This window comes from Nerophis ophidion, linkage group LG10 (genome assembly GCF_033978795.1).
Source record: "Nerophis ophidion isolate RoL-2023_Sa linkage group LG10, RoL_Noph_v1.0, whole genome shotgun sequence".
In the NCBI taxonomy this organism is placed as follows: Eukaryota; Metazoa; Chordata; class Actinopteri; order Syngnathiformes; family Syngnathidae; genus Nerophis; species Nerophis ophidion.
This window is the reverse complement of record NC_084620.1, coordinates 26404268-26427154: the sequence shown is the minus strand read 5'-3', so window position 1 is coordinate 26427154 and position 22887 is coordinate 26404268.

Here is a 22887-nt window from a genome sequence, read left to right as displayed (position 1 = left end):
ATTTGTGGGGACTGTTTTCATCGTATTGATGTATCACTAAGTATCAATTCATTTCTAAATGTTTATTAATTTTTATGTATTGATTTATTTTTAATCAATCAATGTTTACTTATATAGCCCTATATCACTAGTGTCTCAAAGGGCTGCACAAACCACAACACAAACCACTACCACATCCTTGGTAGGCCCACATAAGGGCAAGGAAAACTCACTCCCAGTGGGACGTCGGTGACAATGAGGACTATGAGAACCTTGGAGAGGACGAAAACAATGGATGTCGAGCGGGTCTGATATGTATTGATATGACCTGCTGTGACTTTGGGAATAACACTTTGATTATTTCACTGTGAATTATTAGATGTGAAGAGGTTGACTTACGTGATTATGTAAACACATAACCCTTTAGATTACTTACATACACAAATGTAACAAGATTAATTTATTTTTTGTTTGTGTACATAACGTGTACTCATGAATCTACTGTATTAATCAGTTTTTATGAAAATTTTCATCCATGTTACTGTTATCTTTTGTTTTGTCTTGCTATATATATATATATATATATATATATATATATATATATATATATATATATATATATATATATATATATATATATATATATATATATATGTAGGTGTGGGAAAAAAAATCACAAGACTACTTCATCTCATTTTTTTTTTTTTTTCCCACACCTACATATTGCGCTCTACCACGGTATCGAGCACTATTCTCTGGATAATCCAATCAAGACATATATATATATATATATATATATATATATATATATATATATATATATATATATATATATATATATATATATATATATATATGTATTTATACATATATATATGTATATATATACATATACATATATATATATATATATATAGATATACATATACACACATATATGTACTGTACATACAAACATATACATATATACACACATATATATATATAAACAATTATACACATATATAAACACACACACATATATATACATATATACATATACATATATCTATACATATATATGTACGTATATATGCACTGACAGACAAACTAAATATACATATATACATATACACACATATTGAAGACAAATATACAAAAATATATAAACACATATATACACATATATAGATATATACATGTATACATATACATAAATACATACATACACTTATATAGACATACTTATATACGTATATACGTATACTGTATATATACATATACATACTTATACATATATACAGTACATATACATATGTACAAATATATGTGCAAAGACATATACATATATAGACACACATTGTGTGTATATATATATATATATATATATATATATATATATATATATATATATATATATACAAACCCCGTTTCCATATGAGTTGGGAAATTGTGTTAGATGTAAATATAAACCAAATACAATGATTTCCAAATCCTTTTCAACCCATATTCAGTTGAATGCACTAAAAAGACAAGATATTTGATGTTCAAACTCATAAACTTTATTTTCTTTTTGCAAATAATAATTAACTTAGAATTTCATGGCTGCAACACGTGCCAAATTTGTGGGGATAGGGCATGCTCACCACTGTGTTACATCACCTTTTCTTTTAACAACACTCAATAAACATTTGGGAACTGAGGAAACTAAATGTTGAAGCTTTCAAAGTGGAATTCTTTTCTATTCCTTTTTTATGTAGAGCTTTAGTCGTTCAACAGTATATATACATATATACATATGTGTATATATATATATATATATATATATATATATATATATATATATATATAGATAGATAGATGTATAGATATATAGATATATAGATATATATAGATATATCTACAGTGGGGCAAAAAAGTATTTAGTCAGCCACCGATTGTGCAAGTTCTCCCACTTAAAATGATGACAGATGTCTGTAATTTTCATCATAGGTACACTTCAAATGTGAGAGACAGAATGTGGGGAAAAAAATCCAGGAATTCACATTATAGGAATTTTAAATATGTACTAAATACTAAATATGTCTGGGGGCTTTCATGCCCCCTGGTAGGGTCTCCCAAGACAAACAGGTCCTAGGTGAGTGATCAGACAAAGAGCAGCTCAAAGACTTCTATGGAATTACAACAAAATGAACTCAGATTTCCCTTGCCCGGACGCGGGTCACCGGGGCCCCGCTCTGGAGCCAGGCCCGGAGGTGGGGCCCGGCCGGGCACAGCCCGAAGAGGCAACGTGGGTCATCCCTCCAATGGGCTCACCACTCATAGCAGGGGCCATAGAGGTCGGGTGCATTGTGAGCTGGGCGGCAGCCGAAGGCAGGGCACTTGGCGGTCCGATCCTCGGCTACAGAAGTTAGCTCTTGGGACGTGGAACGTCACCTCACTGGGGGGGAAGGAGCCTGAGCTAGTCCGCGAGGTAGAGAGGTTCCGGCTGGATATAGTCGGACTCACCTCGACGCACAGCAAGGGCTCTGGAACCAGTTCTCTCGAGAGGAACTGGACCCTCTTCCACTCTGGCGTTGCCGGCAGTGAGAGGCGACAGGCTGGGATGGCAATTCTCGTTGCCCCCCGGCTCAAAGCCTGCACGTTTGAGTTCAACCCAGTGGACGAGAGGGTAGCTTCCCTTCGCCTTCGGGTAGGGGGACGGGTCCTGACTGTTGTTTGTGCTTACACACCAAACAGCAGTTCAGAATACCCACCCTTTTTGGGTACACTCGAGGGAGTACTGGAAAGTGCTCCCCCGGGTGATTCCCTTGTCCTACTGGGGGACTTCAACGCTCATGTTGGCAACGACAGTGAAACCTGGAGAGGCGTGATTGGGAAGAATGGTCGCCCGGATCTAAACCCGAGTGGTGTTTTGTTATTGGACTTTTGTGCTCGTCACGGATTGTCCATAACAAACACCATGTTCAAACATAAGGGTGTCCATATGTGCACTTGGCACCAGGACACCCTAGGCCGCAGTTCCATGATCGACTTTGTAGTTGTGTCATCGGATTTGCGGCCTTATGTTTTGGACACTCGGGTGAAGAGAGGGGCGGAGCTTTCTACCGATCACCACCTGGTGGTGAGTTGGCTGCGATGGTGGGGGAGGATGCCGGACAGACCTGGCAGGCCCAAACGCATTGTGAGGGTCTGCTGGGAACGTATGGCAGAGTCTCCTGTCAGAGAGAGTTTCAATTCACACCTCCGGGAGAACTTTGAACATGTCACGAGGGAGGTGCGGGACATTGAGTCCGAGTGGACCATGTTCCGAACCTCTATTGTCGAGGCGGCTGATTGGAGCTGTGGCCGCAAGGTTGTTGGTGCGTGTCGTGGCGGTAATCCCAGAACCCGTTGGTGGACACCAGCAGTGAGGGATGCCGTCAAGCTGAAGAAGGAGTCCTATCGGGTTCTTTTGGCTCATAGGACTCCGGAGGCAGTGGACGGGTACCGACGGGCCAAGCGGTGTGCAGCTTTAGCGGTCGCGGAGGCAAAAACTCGGACATGGGAAGAGTTCGGGGAAGCCATGGAAAATGACTTCCGGACGGCTTCGAAGCGATTCTGGACCACCATACGCCGCCTCAGGAAGGGGAAGCAGTGCACTATCAACACCGTGTATGGTGCGGATGGTGTTCTGCTGACTTCGACTGCGGATGTTGTGGATCGGTGGAGGGAATACTTCGAAGACCTCCTCAATCCCACCAACACGTCTTCCTTTGAGGATGCGGTGCCTGGGGAATCTGTAGTGGACTCTCCTATTTCTGGGGCTGAGGTCGCTGAGGTAGTTAAAAAGCTCCTCGGCGGCAAGGCCCCGGGGGTGGATGAGATCCGCCCGGAGTTCCTTAAGGCTCTGGATGCTGGGGGATGTCTTGGTTGACAAGACTCTGCAGCATCGCGTGGACATCGGGGGTGGTACCTCTGGATTGGCGGACCGGGGTGGTGGTCCCTCTCTTTAAGAAGGGGGACCGGAGGGTGTGTTCCAACTATCGTGGGATCACACTCCTCAGCCGGTAAGGTTTATTCAGGTGTACTGGAGAGGAGGCTTCGCCGGATAGTCGAACCTCGGATTCAGGAGGAACAGTGTGGTTTTCAACCTGGTCGTGGAACTGTGGACCAACTCTATACTCTCAGCAGGGTTTTTGAGGGTGCATGGGAGTTTGCCCAACCAGTCTACATGTGCTTTGTGGACTTGGAGAAGGCATTCGACCGTGTCCCTCGGGAAGTCCTGTGGGGAGTGCTCAGAGAGTATGGGGTACCGGACTGTCTTATTGTGGCAGTCCGCTCCCTGTATGATCAGTGTCAGAGCTTGGTCCGCATTGCTGGCAGTAAGTCGGACACGTTTCCAGTGAAGGTTGGACTCCGCCAAGGCTGTCCTTTGTCACCGATTCTGTTCATAACTTTTATGGACAGAATTTCTAGGCGCAGCCAAGGCGTTGAGGGGATCCGGTTTGGTGGCCACGGGATTAGGTCTCTGCTTTTTGCAGATGATGTGGTCCTGATGGCTTCATCTGGCCGGGATCTTCAGCTCTCACTGAATCGATTCGCAGCCGAGTGTGAAGCGACCGGAATGAGAATCAGCACCTCCAAGTCCGAGTCCATGGTTCTCGCCCGGAAAAGGGTGGAGTGCCATCGGGAGGAGCTCAACGTAAATCCGCTGCTCCTCCACATCGAGAGGAGCCAGGTGAGGTGGTTCGGGCATCTGGTCAGGATGCCACCCGAACGCCTCCCTAGGGATGTGTTTAGGGCACGTCCAGCTGGTAGGAGGCCACGGGGAAGACCCAGGACACGTTGGGAAGACCATGTCTCCCGGCTGGCCTGGGAACGCCTCGGGATCCCCCGGGAAAAGCTAGATGAAGTGGCTGGAGATAGGAAAGTCTGGGCTTCCCTGCTTAGGCTGCTGCCCCCGCAACCCGACCTCGGATAAGCGGAAGATGATGGATGGATGGATGGATGGATGGATGGATGGATGGATGGATGGATGGATGAATAATTTATTTGTAAATTATGGTGGAAAATAAGTATTTGGTCACTTCAAACAAGGAAGATCTCTGTCTCTCACAGACCTGTAACTTCTTCTTTAAGAAGCTCTTCCGTCCTCCACTCGTTACCTGTATTAATGGCACTTGTTTGAACTCGTTATCTGTATAAAAGACACCTGTCCACAGCCTCAAACAGTCAGACTCCAAACTCCACTACGGCCAAGACCAAAGAGCTGTCAAAGGACACCAGGAAAATAATTGTAGACCTGCACCAGACTGGGAAGAGTGAATCTACAATAGGCAAGCAGCTTGGTGTGAAAAAATCAACTGTGGAAGCAATTATCTGACAATGGAAGACATACAAGACCACTGATAATCTCCCTCGATCTGGGGCTCCACGCAAGATCTCATCCCGTGGGGTCAAAATGATCATGAGAACGGTGAGCAAAAATTCCAGAACCACACGGGGGGAACCTGGTGAATGACCTGCAGAGAGCTGGGACCAAAGTAACAAAGGTTACCATCAGTAACACACTACGCCGACAGGGAATCAAATCCTGCAGTGCCGGACGTGTCCCCTGCTTAAGCCAGTGCATGTCCAGGCCCGTCTGAAGTTTGCCAGAGAGCACATGGATGATACAGCAGAGGATTGGGAGAATGTCATGTGGTTGGATTAAACCAACATAGAACTTTTTGGTATAAACTCAACTCGTCGTGTTTGGAGGAAGAAGAATACTGAGTTGCATCCCAAGAACACCATAACTACTGTGAAGCATGGGGGTGGAAACATCTTGCTTTGGGGCTGTTTTTCTGCTTAGGGGACAGGACGATTGATCCGTGTTAAGGAAAGAATGAATGGGGCCATGTATCGTGAGATTTTGAGCCAAAACCTTTTTCCATCAGTGAGAGCTTTGAATGGTTGACCAAATACTTATTTTCCACAATAATTTACAAATAAATTATTTAAAATTCCTACAATGTGAATTATTGGATTTTTTTTCACATTCTGTCTCTCACAGTAGAATTGTACCTATGATGAAAATTACAGACCTCTGTCACCATTTTAATTGGGAGAACTTGCACAATCGGTGGCTGACTAAATACTTTTTTGCCCCACTGTATATATATATATATATATATGTAAAAAAGACGTGTCTCAAAAAAACCTTACATTACAGCAACATATGTCAATGATTCGAGGAGTTTGCTTGAACACATTCAAGGTATCTGAAGAGAAGCAGTGCATGAATAATAACGAAAAGTACCTTCACCGGTGTTGACTTGCTTTCCTACTTACGCCTAAAACTCCCACTGCAACTTCCCTTGGTGCGAGCGAGAGGAGAACATTTTAAAAAGGCAAAAGGAGGGAAATGAAAGGAAAATCAATGAGGGCGGATTTTCGTTTGAGCGGGCCAGTGTGAAAAACACAGTCGAGTGTTTCACATGCCGCTGAGCTCGACGCTGACCTCCATACGGCGATGCAGATCAATGGACAGGACGGAGGCCACCGGGGTATTGATTGATTAATCAAAGCTAATATTCTTTTGATCAGCAGGGCCGCCCTATTAACTGCTGAAGGCGAGTAAAGCAACGTGTTTTATTTACTCATTCCTGCTGCAGCCTTCACACTGATGTAACCATCCTGCCATACGTGGGACTCACACAAAGGCTTTCTTTCATTTGCAAGCACATTCAATTAGCAGGGATGTTTTTTTTTACTATGAATTAGGGTTCTGTTCCATTGAGTTCTTTGTGGCAGGTTTAGGGATGGGTACTTACACATTTTGAACCGATACTGTACCTGGGAATTGATACCGATACTGAATTGTACCACTTTCAAGTACTACTGTGTGTGTGTGTGTGTGTGTGTGTGTGCGTGTGTGTGTGTGTGTGTGTGTGTGTGTGTGTGTGTGTGTGTGTGTGTGTGTGTGTGTGTGTGTGTGTGTGTGTGTGTGTGTGTGTGTGTGTTCATAAATGTTCATTTGTTAGATAATACAATTATTTTTAACAATGAGCTGATAATGATAACTATAATGTCCAGTTGTCACATCTTGTTTTCTTACGCTTCTGAGTAGTGTTGTCCCAGTACCAGAATTATTTCGATACTTTTCGGTACTTTTCTAAATAAAGGGGACCACAAAAAACGGCATTATTGGCTTTATGTCAACAAAAAAATGACAACTTGTCTTTTGGTGGTAAGTAAGCAAACGGAGGCTCCTAATTAGTCTCTTGACATTTGCAGTAACATATTGTGTCATTTTCCAGTCTATTATTTTTTTCAAAATTTTAAAGGACAAGTGATACAAAATGAATTATTAATCTACTTGTTAATTTATTGTTAATATTTGCTTGATTTCTATTTTATCATGTTCTATCTACATTTTTGTTAAAATGTAATAATCACTTATTATTAGGGGCGGCCTAGCTCGGTTGGTAGAGTGGCCGTGCCAGGAACTTGAGGGTTGCAGGTTCGATTCCCGCCTCCACCATCCTAGTCACTGCCGTTGTGTCCTTGGGCAAGACACTTTACCCACCTGATCCCAGTGCCACCCACACTGGTTTAAATGTAACTTAGATATTGGGTTTCACTATGTAAAGCGCTTTGAGTCACTTGAGAAAAGTGCTATATAAATATAATCCACTTTATTCTTTTGTTGTTTGATATTTTACATTAGTTTTGGATGAAACCACAAATTTGGACATCAATCCGATTCCAAGTAGTTACAGGATCATACATTGGTCATATTCAAAGTCCTCGTGTGTCCGACATATTTCCTGAGTTATTAAACATAATGTACATGTTAAAAAAATGTTGTGATGCCAAAAAATATCAACGTAATCATTGTAATATCAATGAGTTACACTCCTGAACTTGGTATCATTACATTGGATGTTAGGTGTAAATCAGCAATGGCATTTGTTTACATTTTGATGCCGGTGAGCTACGGTGTGTAGTGAAGCATGTTTAGCTATTCCTTGTCCTGCAGGGATGATACTTGTAAGAAACTTACTTTATTTTTCACCATGGAGGCAAGGATTGATGACTTAGAAGTAGCTAAAACACTGCCAATGGCGGATGGACGTTAGCTTCTAGCTAGCTAGCCATGTCTTAAAGCACCTCTTCCTGAGGGCATTTCAGTGTTATGACTTCACCTTTATCGTAAGTTTTTAAGCCAAAATGCGTCCGTTCTCCCTTTTCTGTCTTCACAGTGTGTCTGCTTGTAAGTACTCCGTGATTGTGTGCCGCTGAACATGCTCGTCTGCTCGTAAACCAGCAATGACACGACCTGACGACAATGGGGGGGTACGGGACCGGTACTTTTCAGAGGCGGTATCGTACCAAATATGATTCTTTAGTATCGCGGTACTACACTAATGCCTGCATATTTTACAACCCTAGTACTTCTGAGTCTCATTTGGAAATTAGTGTTGCCGTAGTGAGGAAGTAGTCTTTGCCATTAGGATGAATGTGCCAGTGTTGCCTTTTGTTGAGCCCTATAAAGTGATCATAGTCAAAGTATTGCACTTATTACACACCAGCTGTTTGATTGTAACATGCATCCTATTTGTAGTTTTCATTACCGAATATGGAAGTATTGAAATCGCCATGTAAAATCGCCAATGCTATCTGAAGCACCCCTGTGGCAAATCCATCGTAAGTTAGCATTCGGCTTGCGCATTTTGAAAATTGGAGCCTTCCTGTACTTTTGAGCGTCTTATTCTTGCTTTGTTTGCATGGACAATTGTAACATTACCTAGAAGCAGTCCGTCGGAGTCCGGTTTGTGGGCTTGCCTGCTTGTTTACCGACCAAATGCTTGAGTCTGCAACTGGACATGTCGTCACTTGCAACAAAAGTATCAAAATATGGCACCAATTGGTTTTACATGATTCGGTTTCCAGAGATTACCAATAGACTTCAGTGGGTACCGTTAAAAGTACAGAATATGGTACACAGCTGGCAATCATGACAAAACAAGATGGGACGGTGTGGCGCAGTGGGAGAGTGGCCGTGCGCAACCCAAGGGTCCCTGGTTCAATCCCCACCTAGTACCAACCTCGTCACGTCTGTTGTGTCCTTGAGCAAGACACTTCACCCTGGCTCCTGATGGGTGCTTGTTAGCGCCTTGCATGGCAGCTCCCTCCATCAGTGTGTGAATGTGTGTGTGAATGGGTGAATGTGGAAGTAGTGTCAAAGCGCTTTGAATACTTTGAAGGTAGAAAAGCACTATACAAGTACAACCCATTTATCATTTAAAGATGGATGATCTTGTTGCTACAGTTTATGATTTAGAACTGCTATGTGAAATCTTACACTTTTCAAAACTTTGCTGGTAAAAAGTCATCTTTTTCGCTGCGTGCGGTTGGTCATACCAGGAAGTGTGCAGCCACTTAATTATGACATTCAGCGAAAAATACGTTACCCAGGTTGGACAACTAGAGAAGTAGTACCAAAAATGGTAAATGGGTTGTATATGTATAGCGCTTTTCTCCCTTCAAGGTACTCAAAGCGCTTTGACACTACTTCCATATTTACCCATTCACACACACATTCACACACTGATGGAGGGAGCTGCCATGCAAGGCGCTAACCACGACCCATCAGGAGCAAGGGTGAAGTGTCTTGCTCAAAGACACAACTGACGTGATGTGGTTGGTAGAAGGAGGTGATGGAACCAGGAACCCTCAGATTGCTGGCACGGCCACTCTCCCAACCGTGCCACGCCGTCCCCGAATCACTCTGACAACAAAAACAGAAATCTAGCAAGCAAATTCCCGTGAAGGTCAGAAGCGAGATCGACCATCTCCTACTTTGCAAGCGCAACTTGTCTCATTTTTAATGATCTCCTCAAGTACAGAGATTTCACATCTTCCTCTTCTTCTTAAGCTCCTCCTCCTCCTCCCACCTCGGTTTAAAACTTGACGGCGCTCTTGAAAATCGCTTTTTTTTTTTTAATATAATTTCGAAGGTGAGCGCTCGGCTCCGTTTGAAATGCCCCTCGTTCCCCCGCCGCCCTGTAGAGTTTCTTCAATGTCAGCGCTCACATCAAAAGCACTCCGAATGAGCTCTGAGGACTCCGTCGAGATTTCCCATTGCAAACAATTATTCTGTCCGTGCTTCTTTGACAGAGATTCCTCTAGATTTATATTACAAGGCCATGAGTCAAATTCCTGTGCCTCTCTGGTGCTTCACAGAGGTTCTGCTATTGACCCGCTCCTTCAGCTGAATGTAGATTATTCTCTATGGAGACGTCTACAAGCTCATCTAGGCAGGAGTGAGATTTGAAGAATAGATTTGCCGTGAAAGTGAAATCCCTGGAGGTCATACAATTTTAAATTTGACTCAGATTGATACAGAAAACATACAGTTTATGTCGACAACCGGTCCGTGTCCACCATCTTCTTCCTTTTGCTAACCACTTTGACATACACATCGTTATGGAGAGACATTTGTGTCGTTTTTTTAGTTCACGATATGACTCATGTGATTAGTCACAAAATGTTAATTGCACAATTTATTTTGAGCACATAGGCTCCTTTACCTTACCTGTGCATGGTTAACTGAAAGGCAAAAACGTTAAAGTACCAATGATTGTCACACACACACTAGGTGTGGGGAAATGTGTCCTCTGCATTTGACCCAGCCCCTTGTTCCACCCCCTGGGAGGTGAGGGGAGCAGTGAGCAGCAGCGGTGGCCGCGCCCGGGAATCATTTTGGTGATTTAACCCCCATTTCCAACCCTTGATGCTGAGTGCTAAGCAGGGAGGTAATGGTCTATGGTATGACTCGGCTGGGGTTTGAACTCACGACCTACCGATCTCAAGGCGGACACTCTAACTACAAGGCCACTGAGCACAACGCCAGTTGCTTTACGGCAAGGGTGTCCAAACCTTTTTGCCCTCATCTCCTAGGGCATGGGTGCCCAAACTTTTTCTGCAGGCGAGCTACTTTTCACTTGACCAAGTTGAGGGGATCTACCTAATTCTTATATAGACGTTTTTGTTAACAAGGGAAAGGTGTTTAATAATAATACAAGCATGTTTAACACGTATAGATTCCTTTCTTTCATGAAGAAAAGAATATAAGTTAGAGCAGGGGTCACCAACCTTTTTGAAACCAAGAGCTACTTCTTGGGTACTGATTAATGCGAAGGACTACCAGTTTGATACACACTTAAATAAATTGCCAGAAATAGCCAATTTGCTCAATTTACCTTTAATAAATAAATCTATATATATAAATAAATGGGTATTTCTGTCTGTCATTCCATCGTACCTTTTTTTTCCTTTTACCAAAGGTTTTTTGTAGAGAATAAATGATGAAAAAAACACTTAATTGAACGTTTTAAAAGAGGAGAAAACAGGGGGAAAAAAATGAAAATTTAATTTTGAAACATACTTTATCTTCAATTTCGACTCTTTAAAATTCAAAATTCAACCGAAAAAAAGAGAAAAACTAGCCAATTTAAATCTTTTTGAAAAAAATAAAAAAATAATTTATGGAACATCTTTAGTAATTTTTCCTGATTAAGATTAATTTTAGAATTTTGATGACATGTTTTAAATAGGTTGAAATCCAATCTACACTTTGTTAGAATATATAACAAATTGGACCAAGCTATATTTCTAACAAAGACAAATCATTATTTCTTCTAGATTTTCCAGACAAAAAATTTAAAAGAAATTCAAAAGACTTTCAAATAAAATTTAAATTAGGTTTTACAGATTTTCTAGATTCGCCAGAAGATTTTTTTTTAATATTAATCATAATAAGTTCGAAAAAATATTTCACAAATATTCTTCGTCGAAAAAACAGAAGCTAAAATGAAGAATTAAATTACAATTGATTTATTATTCTTTACAATAAAAACATAAATTTACTTGAACATTGATTTAAATTTGCAGGAAAGAAGAGGAAGGAATTTAAAAGGTAAAAAGGTATATGTGTTTAAAAATCCTAAAGTAATTATTAAAATTGTATTTTTTCTCTAAAATTGTCTTTCTGAAAGTTACAAGAAGCAAAGTAAAAAAAAATATAATGAATTTGTTTAAACAAGTGAAGACCAAGTCTTTAAAATATTTTCTTGGATTTTCAAATTCTATTTGAGTTTTGTCTCTCTTAGAATTAAAAATGTCGAACAAAGCGAGACCAGCTTGCTAGTAAATAAATAACATTAAAAAAATAGAGGCAGCTCACTGGTAAGTGCTGCTATTTGAGCTATTTTTAGAACAGGCCAGCGGGCTACTCATCTGGTCCTTACGGGCTACCTGGTGCCCGCGGGCACCGCGTTGGTGACCCCAGAGTTAGAGTATTATCTGATTCTGATGACTTGCATTGATTGGAATCAGACTGTAGTGCTGATAACGTCCACATTTTCAAATGGATGAGAAAAGAAAGTGCTCCTTTCTGTCCGATACCACATGAGAGTGGTTGGTTTTTGCCTCTTATTTGTCTAGCTTCCATACTTGTTTTTATAAACTTTACAAGAAATACAATGGCAGCAAAATCCGTGGACGCCAGTTTTTTGAGACTTTTATTTTGTTAGCGCAGGCATGTTGAAGCAGATAAAAAGTGTTTCTTGATCAACCAGTGTTATCTCAGAAGACCTTTGGGGGACGTGAATGTAGATCAAATGACGAAAGTGATGTCTTTGTGAAGATTGATGATCACTCATTTTTAGGTCTAATTTTTTAATTCCTGGCTGGCAATCGACTGACACACCCTCTATCATCGACTGGTTGCTCGCGATCGACGTAATGGGCACCCTTACAAGTGGATGGGTCAAATGCAGAGGGTAATTTCACCACACCTAGTGTGTGTGTGACTATCAGTGGTACTTTAATTTTAACTTTGGACACCCCCGCTTTACGGTCAGTGATCATATTTCACTTCGAAATACACCCCAGCGATACTTACGATAAAATTTTTAGCAAGTTTTGAATAAATACATGACGTGCATTTAAAGGCCTACAGAAATGAGATTTTCTTATTTAAAAGGGGATAGCAGGTCCATTCTATGTGTCATACTTGATCATTTCGCGATATTGTCATATTTTTACTGAAAAGATTTAGTAGAGAACATCTACGATAAAGTTCCCAACTTTCGGTGCTAAGAGAAAAGCCCTGCCTCTACCGGAAGTCGCAGACGATGACATCTCAAGTGTGGGGGCTCCTCACATATTCACATTATTTTTAATGGGAGCCTCCAACAAAAAGTGCTATTCAGACAGAAAAAAAGACAATTTCCCCATTAATTTGAGCGAGGATGAAAGATTTGTGTTTGAGGATATTGATAGCGACAGACTAGAAAAAAAAAAAAAAAAGTTTAAAAAAAAAACGTGATTGCATTGGGACGAATTCCGATGTTTTTAGAGACATTTACTATGATAATTCTGGGAAATTACCATTACCTTTCTATTGTGTTGCTAGTGTTTTAGTGAGTTAAAATATACCCTGATAGTCGGAAGGGTGTCTCCACGGGTGTCTTGACGACAAGTATCTCAGGGGAGTCGACGGCAGCTATGGACGGCACAAGCTCAGCTTTTCTCCGGTAAGAACTGACTTTTTAACCACAATTTTCTCACAGAAACCTGCTGGTTGATATTCGGTAGGATCCATGTTGGCTTGACCGCGCTCTGATCCATAGTAAAGTTTCACCTCCAGGAATTTTAAACAAGGAATCACCATGTGTTTGTGTGGCTAATGGTTAAAGCTTCCCAACTCCATCTTTCTACTGCGACTTCTCCAATATTAATTGAACAAATTGCAAAAGATTCAGCAACACAGATCTCCAAAATACTGTGTAATTATGCAGACGACTTTTAGCTGTGTGTGTGTGCAGCGCTCATACTTCCTAAAAACCCGTGACGTCTTGCGTACTCGTCATCATTACACGACGTTTTCAAGAAGAAACTCCCGGGAAATGTAAAATTGCAATTTAGTAAACTAAAAAGGCTGTATTGGCATGTGTTGCAATGTTAATATTTCATCATTGGTGTGTAAACTATCAGACTGCGTGGTGGGTAGTAGTGGGTTTCAGTAGGCCTTTAAAAGTGAATCATGAAAACACATGTTCCTGTATTACATTCTGACATTTATGCACAGAAGTAATTTACTATCATTAATTGTGATTAAACAAAGTGCAAAAGTGAGTTTTTTCTAATTAAAAAAATGTATTGTTTGACAGCACTACTTTTTTTGCAACCGGACAAAAGGGGCCTCCTGGGAACAATATGTTCTACGCCTTTTTATTGGTCGGTCTCAAATGATGGTGTGAACATTGGGGCATAACTGCTGATTACTTCCGCACTCAGCACATTTGGAGGGAAAATATCAAAGGCAAGGGGTGGGCAATGCTGACCAATAACATTTTGTGTGAAGGAGGCCCCACCCACAAGATTGAGGTTGTGTTGTAACCAATAAAAAAAGGATTTGCAGTCAAAACTGTTTTTTGTTGGATTTTTTTAAAAAATCCACCCATCCATTTCCTACCACTTGTCCCTTTTGGAGTCGCGGGGGGTGCTGGAGCCTATCTCAGCTGCATTCGGGCGGGAGGCGGGCTATACCCTGGACAAGTCGCCACTTCATCACAGGGCCAACACAGATAGACAGACAACATTCACACTCACATTCACACACTAGGGCCAATTTAGTGTTGCCCATCAACCTATCCCCAGGTGCATGTCTTTGGAAGTGGGAGGAAGCCGCAGTACCCGAAGGGAACCCACGCAGTCACGGGGAGAACATGCAAACTCCACACAGAAAGATCCCGAGCCGGAATTGAACTCAGGACTACTCAGGACCTTTGCATTGTGAGGCACATGCACTAACCCCTGTACCACCGAAATAATTTTTTCAAATCCATTTTTTTGGTATGCAAATGTTTTAAGGTTGCAGATCTATGTTTTTGTTTGGTTGCATCAAAATACAACGCTCTCTCCATAAGCATGTGGTCCACAGAACATTTGTGATTGAAATGTGAAGATTTCCATGAAAAATCAGTTGATTTATTTAATAATAGGATGTGACCTCCTTATGTCTATGACCGTCCGACTGGATGACCTTTGTCAACATATGCAGTTCCCGACACAAGCGGCTGTAGATATAATCTGCGAAACATTCTATTGCTTGCACATTTACTGGTTGTCAGAGATATAAGGAGAATCGTTGATAATAAAGGATTTGAAACCTCCTGCTGTTTGTTAACATTGTTGTCCTCCATTAGTGTAGATTTTTATTTGGATTCAGCTGAGATAGGCTCCATCACCCCCTGCGACCCCAAAAGGGACAAGCGGTAGAAAATGGTCAGATGGAAAAATTGTATATGGTATTTTACAAAAAGTATTTATTCAGCCACCGATTGTGCAAGTTCTCCCACTTAAAATGATGACAGAGGTCTGTAATTTTCATCATAGGTACACTTCAACTGTGAGAGACAGAATGGGAAAAAAATCCAGGAATTCACATTGTAGGAATTTTAAAGAATTTATTTGTAAATTATGGTGGAAAATAAGTAGTTGGTCAACCATTCAAAGCTCTCACTGAGGGAAGGAGGTTCTGGCTCAAAATCTCACGATACATGGCCCCATTCATTCTTTCCTTAACACGGATCAATCGTCCTGTCCCCTTAGCAGAAAAACAGCCCCAAAGCATGATGTTTCCACCTCCATGCTTCACAGTAGGTATGGTGTTCTTGGGATGCACCTCAGTATTCTTCTTCCTCCAAACACGACAAGTTGAGTTTATACCAAAATGGATACATGGATGATACAGCAGAGGATTGGGAGAATGTCATGTGGTCAGATGAAACCAAAATAGAACTTTTTGGTATAAACTCAACTCGTCGTGTTTGGAGGAAGAAGAATACTGAGTTGCATCCCAAGAACACCACACCTCCTGTGAAGCATGGGGGTGGAAACATCATGGTTTGGGGCTGTTTTTCTCCTAAGGGGACAGGACGATTGATCCGTGTTAAGGAAAGAATGAATGGGGCCATGTATCGTGAGATTTTGAGCCAGAACCTCCTTCCATCAGTGAGAGCTTTGAATGGTTGACCAACTACTTATTTTCCAACCTAATTTACAAATAAATTCTTTAAAATTCCTACAATGTGAATTCCTGTTTTTTTTTTTTACATTCTGTCTCTCACAGTTGAAGTGTACCTATGATGAAAATTACTGACCTCTGTCATCATTTTAAGTGGGGGAACTTGCACAATCGGTGGCTGACTAAATACTTTTTTGCCCCACCGTATATTTCTGGGCATCCAATCACTTAGACTGTTCAGTTTGTCGTAGAATATGTATCGACTCTCACCCGAGCAGGTTTTATCACTTCATACTCAGACTTTTTAGGACTATATCTGACCAATGACCTGGATGAATGCGAACATCCACTTTTAATACTCTTATCTTACAGAGCTGCTGCAGTTATTCCGTAGAATGTTGTGGCCACAATGACAAGAAATCATTTGTACATGCATAATAAATAATTAAAAGGGTGCAGTTTGCAAGTTGCTGTGGTAAAATCCAGGTTACTCCTGAAATGATTTTATTTTGAAGTTTAATTTGCTCTGAATAGGAAGGTACTGCATGCATGTATTAATGCTGTGTCACTACAGAGTAGTTACGTTACTGTTGTCGTTTCGCACTGCTTAGAGATAATGATGAGGTTGACAATACTACACATGCCGACATAAAGGGACTGATACTTCATGGGAATGGCTGCTTTACGTCCCAATTGTTATGTCGAAAAAAGTGACCGTTTATGTCGACACTTTTTACTACTTAGAAGAACATGGTGGACATGGACTTAATGAGTTGGTTACATGACAATTATAAAAACAATTGAAACGAACTAAGAAGGATGGGAGGGGCAACAAAAGTTACTGCCACTTACCTTTACAACTTCGACATAGGACCAAAGATGTGTGCTTTTTTTGTGGTGCAGAATTTGTGACGATCTGTCACTTCATTTCTGTTTGTGCTTCCTTGTTTTGTGTTTATTTCCTATCAGTGCTCTTATTTTGGTTCTATGCCCTGCTTGTCCCGCTGAGCGCTGTTTTCCCCTCACCTGCTGCTGATTGGCACCTAGTGCCAATCAGCATGTTTCTATTTATGCCTGTCTCGCGCGCTCCTCAGTGCTCGAGGATTGACTGTTGTTTGTGAACTGTTACATGCAAGACTGCTTTCTTCTGTTTAATTAAATCAAAATCCTCTTACCTGATAGCCGTTCTCCTGGTTCCTGCATCTTTTTCCCATGAATTGATTAACGTGGACCCCGACTTAAACATGTTGAAAAACTTATTCGGGTGTTACCATTTAGTGGTCAATTGTACGCAATATGTATTGTACTGTGCAATCTACTAATACAAGTCTCACACACACACACACACGCATACACACACACACTGGGTTCACTCCAACTGCAGCCATGTGAGTTCCTGACAGAATTATCTGTTGTTCTTCCATCTCTCTTTCCTTTACTGACAAAATGCATCCATTTAAATAGTGCACAAAATGTGGAAAATCATGTTAGGTTCTAAAATGCTCTATTATCCCCATTTTTTGTCGTGTGTCTGGTTAAAACCCCAAATTCATGTGCAAACGTTTGCGCATGTTAATAACCACCTATGTCGACATGAGTCAGCCAATCGGAGTCCCCTGGAATGTCAAAAACATTGGCACTTATTTCATTGTTTTGGACCTAAAAATGTCCCGCAAAATAGATACAGTAGTGATTTTAGGCCAGGTGTGTCAAACGTGCGGCCTTTTACAAGATTTTTAATGAAAACAAACTGCTGTTCTAAATGTGTCCACTGGATGAAAACATAGCAATTCTGTTAGGCAAGCAAAGAGTTATAGCGGGGCTAAGCAACTATGCCAAGCAAGAGCTCCTCCCTCTCGACCCAAATAAAACGTAAAACTTGCGGTTGTGCGTCTTCTGCTTCGAATACATTGTGCTTTGGAACCTCATTGACCCAAAAAGTGGACACTCTGTGTAACTTAATCCTCTTAAATAGTTTATACCTCTCTTTCCTAAGGTATGTTGAGTTAGCGGAAGATTAATATGTGACAATGACGAGAGTTTTTATTATTTAATATCAATTTTGGATTTTGTTCATTCCCAGATAGGCTGTGATTTAAAGTTTAATGGGGTTGTTGATACACTGGGACAAAGTCAAAGTTTATTGTGTCCTTTGTTGTGTTTTTCTAACTGCACCAATTTTCCCTCAGAATTTTCAATTATTTTGAAGGTTTTGGCAAGAGGATTATTTGTGCTTGTTCTACTTTTTTGGCCAAAGTAAAACAAAAAAAAACAACAATCTGAAGTTGACTTAATTTTTAAGTTATCATGCCATGATTGTAACAGTCTGGCCCACTCGAGAATATTTGGGTATAAGACCAGATCTGGCCAATCTAAGTCTATAAACATGAACTGACGAAGCCTACTTGGATTAGAGGCGAAACGTCTTCTAAGACAAACCAAGCAGTCCAGTTGTGATTGATTGAATGCCCTTAGATGACAATAACCTGGATGAATGAAAATATCCATGTAGATTTTTCTCCATGCGGCCCATGAGATAAAATGAGTTTGACACCCCAATTTTTAAGCTTTTTTTCTAACAGGTTTTGGCACATTTTAGATTATTTAGCTCCAGCCTGCATGCTGATGTCACCTACAGAAGACTGGAGGCAATTTCATACGTTTTAGTATGTGTTTTAGTAGCATATATATCCCGAATCATAGTGGTTAATGTAGAATCTGAAGGAATTAACAAATATGTCCGCCGGAAGCATTGTAGCAGGTCGTAGCAATACAGCCTACATACATTTCCTTATGATGGGAATATGAGGGAAGTATGGACCTCTCCAGTCAAATTGACTTGTACAAAATGGGACAGACCATATGAGAGAAGAGTAATTTTCAGCCATCATTTTAATCTTACTTCAAAGAAAACCGCTAAAAAATGGAAGGATGGATGGACTTTGAAGAAGAATGGTTTTGGGTTGGAGTTTGGATGAGAAAAATTGTAACAGACTCAAGTCAGAAGCGATCCCAAAAATCAGAAGCACCCTCAGGGAGAGAAAGACTGAGTCAGAACCTGAAGAAAAACACAAAGAAGAGTAGACCAAAAATTGGGGAAAAAAAGAAGACGCGTGAGTTCTGTTTTGGGTCCTCTTCTACTGATGTTTTCATGAAGTTCCATCCATCCATCCATTTTCTACGGGGTCGCGGGTGGTGCTGGAGCCAATCTCAGCTGCATTTGAGCGGAAAGTTGGCTAGACCCTGGAAAAGTCGCCACCTCATCGCAGGACAAACACAGATAGACAGACAACATTCACACTCACATTCACACACTAGGGCCAATTTAGTGTTGTCAATCAACCTATCCCCAGGTGCATGTCTTTGGAGGTGGGAAGAAGCCGGAGTTCCCAGAGGGAACCCACGCATTCACGGGGAAAACATGCGAACTCCACACAGAAAGATGCAGAGCCCAGGATCGAACAGAGGACCTTCTATTGTCAGGCATGCGTACTAACCCCTTCACCACCGTGCTGGCTGTTTTATGGAGATGATTGAGTAAATACTAAAAGAGCATGAGGAGACACAAATGATTGTGTCTTTGGAAGAGGAGAGGAGAAGTCTGGAAATAATAATAATTATTATTATTATCATTGCCCACAATGTTAACCACATCAGTTTGAAAGTAATCATGGTCCAGGGTGACAAAAACAATGGCCTTCACTTCTGATGACGTCACACGAAGAGGGGGCGCCATATCAAGTCTGGCGAAGGAAAGGGGTGCGTTCAAAGTACAGATAGTTATATTTACTGATTACTCAAACACTAATTGATAATAAATGACTGCCAGTTTAATTTTCAGGAGCCAAAAAAACATAAAAATAACTTTCTAGGGAAATTTCGGTCATCTGGACACTATGAGTCTTTTGAGTAGGCTCCACTGTACCTAAAACAGAGTCTTTGGCAAACATGTGACAGCTTGACTCAGGAACAGGTTATTAATATCTGGAATATAAGTTGAATTTGGAGTCACTTTTAGAGTTTATTTTCTTTGTGTCCACACTGAGAATTGAAGGCCAACACTAGCTTGACTACCACAGACCCATCAGTATTTATGTTCCAGGCCTATTCGTCCGTTTCTGCTCTTCCTCCAGAGGTCCTACAACCTTTCTGGCCTATAGACACCTGGCTATGTTCATGGTGTGTGGCTATATCATCCAAAATAGATAATACAACATTTTCCTTGCCAGACGAGAGCCCAGTGAAGCCTCTAGGACCCCTGCAGTGGATCTCTGCAAAAAGCAACAAGCTACCGACCACAACTGGAACTTGAAAAGAAGCATCAGTTGCAACACAGAACACCTCCCTGCGGTAACCACCCACGCCGAGGAGACACAGAAGCTGCAGCCATGTCCTGGAGGGGGGATGAATATGAGTAAACATGACTGAATAAATAATTGATTGACTTTTTCTTATTCATGCTGGAGGACTCAGGTGAAGTTTTGAAGCAGGAATTCAATAGACCAGTGAAGTTTTGTTTCTGTATTAGAGGCACATTCCTAATTATTAAAATGCATCATATTCTTTTGGAATTAGTTTTTATAAGTAAAGAGTCTCTGCCGACTGTCGAGTAGCCTTAGTTCTGTTGTTATCTTGAATACCTCTGTAAATGTCGTTAAAAAGCGTTAAAAAGCCTTAAGATATACCATATTTTAAGGACTATAGAGCGCAGCAGTATTTAAGCTGCACCCATCAAATCTTAGAATAAATAAAATATGTTTACATATATTAACCGGCCCGGACTGGAAGCCGCAGATTTATACAATTTTAAAAATGTTTCTTTACATACATTAATTGTCTCTAAACGGTCTCCTCTCACACGGCAGTAAAACGGCTAATCAAACAAAATAGAAGTCATTTTAATGGACCCGTTAGCTGTGGAAGCTAGCTCTCCAATCAGACAGACAGAATCGATAACTCCACAGTGAAAATTTGGTGAATTTACAAAACTGAACAATACAAAAATAAGTTACAAATACGAACACAGACACTTTTAAACCTCTGTAAAATCACATTAGCTCTAGGGGCTGATAGCGAATAATAAATGATTAATGGGTTGTACCTTCAAGGTACTCAAAGCGCTTAGACACTACTTCCACATTTACCCATTCACACACACATTCACACACTGATGGAGGAAGCTGCCATGCAAGGCGCTAACCAGCACCCATCAGGACACAACGGACGTGACGAGGTTGGTACTAGGTGGGGATTGAACCAGGGACCCTCGGGTTGTGCACGGCCACTCTTCCACTGCGCCACGCCGTCCTAATAGCTATCCAAATAGCAATTTGGATAGCTAGCATTAGCTTTTATTTGAATATATATTCTACAAAACCAGTGAAGTTGACATGTTGTGTAAATCGTAAATAAAAACACACTACAATAATTTCCAAATATTCAATTGAATAGACTGCAAAGACCAGATATTTAATATTCGAACTGAAAAACCTATTTTATTTTATTTTTTTTCGCAAATAATCATTAACTTAAAATTTAATGGCAGCAACACATTGCAAAAAAGTTGGCACGGGGGCATTTTCACCACTGTGTTACATGGCCTTCCCTTTTAACAACACTCAGTAAACGTTTGGGAAATGAGGAGACCAATTTTTTAAGCTTTTCAAGTGGAATTATTTCCCATTGTTGCTCGATCTACAGCTTAAAGGCCTACTGAAACCCGCTAGTACACACCACGCAGTCTGATAGTTTATATATCAATGATGAAATATTAACATTGCAACACATGCCAATACAGCCTTTTTAGTTTACTAAATTGCAATTTTAAATTTCCCAGGAGTTTTTTCTTGAAAACGTCGCGTAATGATGACGTGTATGCAAGACGTTATGGGCTGTGCACACACACAGCTAAAAGTCGTCTGCTTTAACGGCATAATTACACAGTATTTTGGACATCTGTGTTGCTGAATCTTTTGCAATTTGCTCAATTAATATTGGAGAAGTCACAGTAGAAAGATGGAGTTGGGAAGCTTTAGCCTTTAGCCACGCAAACAAATTTGATAAAGTGGTTTAAAATTCACGGAGGTGAAACTTTACTATGGATCAGAGCGGACATGGATCCCAACCAAATGTCAACGAGCAGGTTTCGGTGAGAAAATTGTGGTTAAAAATTCGCTTCTTACCAGATATCAGCTGAGCTTGTGCCGCCCATATGTACAGCTGCCGTCGACATCCCTGAGACACTGCGCGTCAACACCCGGCCGTGGAGACACCCTTCCGACTATCAGGTACTGTTAAACTCACTAAAAAACTAACAACACAATAGGTAGATAAGGGATTTCCCAGAATTATCCTAGTAAATGTCTCTTAAAACATATGAATCCATCTCAATGCAATCGCGTTTTTTTTTGTTTGTTTTTTCTAGTCCATCGCTATCAATATCCTCAAACGCGAATCTTTCATCCTCGCTCAAATTAATGGGGAAATTGTCGTTATCTCGGTCCGAATAGCTCTTTTTGTTGGAGGCTCCCATTAAAATCAATGTGAATATGTGAGGAGCCATCAACGTGTGACGTCATCGTCTGCGACTTCCGGTAGAGGCAGGGCTTTTCTCTTAGCACCGAAAGTTGCGAACTTTATTGTGGATGTTCTCTACTTTATCCTTTCAGCAAAAATATGGCAATATCGCGAAATGATCAAGTATGACACATAGAATGGACCTGCCAACCCCGTTTAAATAAGAAAATCTAATTTCAGTAGACCTTTAAGTTGTTCAACAGTCCGGGGTCTCCTTCATAATGCACCACACATTTTCAAGGTCTGAACTACTGGCAGGCCAGTCTAGTACCCGCACTCTTTTGTTACAA